The sequence below is a fragment of the Theobroma umbraticum genome, unplaced genomic scaffold (assembly GCF_002168275.2).
Source record: "Theobroma umbraticum cultivar Fairchild unplaced genomic scaffold, ASM216827v3 scaffold_30.0, whole genome shotgun sequence".
NCBI classification, from domain to species: domain Eukaryota; kingdom Viridiplantae; phylum Streptophyta; class Magnoliopsida; order Malvales; family Malvaceae; genus Theobroma; species Theobroma umbraticum.
Window position 1 is genome coordinate 11,091,768 of NW_018397254.1, and position 908 is coordinate 11,092,675.

A 908-nucleotide genomic window follows, 5' to 3' on the forward strand; every position below is an offset into this window, starting at 1 on the left:
TTTAAGACTTTTCGGCTGTAAAAGTATGTCTCGCATGCCCGTTGCTCCTTTCCTCTTTTAAAGGCGTCCCTATGTATATATGCACGCTTCGTTAGTACATATATACATAAACCGTAAATTACACAAATATGGTTATATTATATGATCACATCTTTAAACTGAAAGATCAAAGCTTTTGATCTCAAATCTTTAAGTCTAAACACAAAAGCCTTGTTTTTACGTGTTAAAGTAGAATTGGTAATTACAAAATTGCTTCAATATTGTTGGTTTCTTTCTTAGTTTTCTTGGACAATATATCTTGAAGTGAAGCATTTGGTCATAGGATAATTAGTTAATTGCCCAATCTGAGTCACCATGTGCATCTTAAAGTGAGAGAACTAGATGATGGAAGAAATATGCCTTGGCCTGTAGATGATTTTTAACTATCTCAATGCTCGCATGGCTATATCTTAGGTGTTTTTGACGTGGCTCATGCTTAAATCGGCTAAATAAGTAAGTTCAAGTGGAGTAATGGTTATATATATGAACTGCCCAATCAAGTAGTTAAAAAATTGACTAGTATTATTTTTTTTTTGAAAGGCAAAATTAACTACTAATTATAAGCTTCAGTTCAAGATTTGTTAGTAAAGAAAGAGAAAGGGAGTGTGTGTAAGGCTTTTCTAGAGAAAGGAAAATGAGAAAGAAGGGAAGAAAAAAAAAAGAAGAAAAAGAAAAAGGAAAGGGAAAGGAGTTTGTTGGCGACAAAGTGATTAAGGTCCAGACCACCTGAATTGTGCCCGTTAAAATCACTATTTTGAACCAAATTATTGCCAATAATGTCGACGGAATGAATTTCTTAAATAAATTCTATTAAAACAAATTTTGTCAAAACTTTATTGAAAATAATTAATTTTGAAATCCAAAAAATT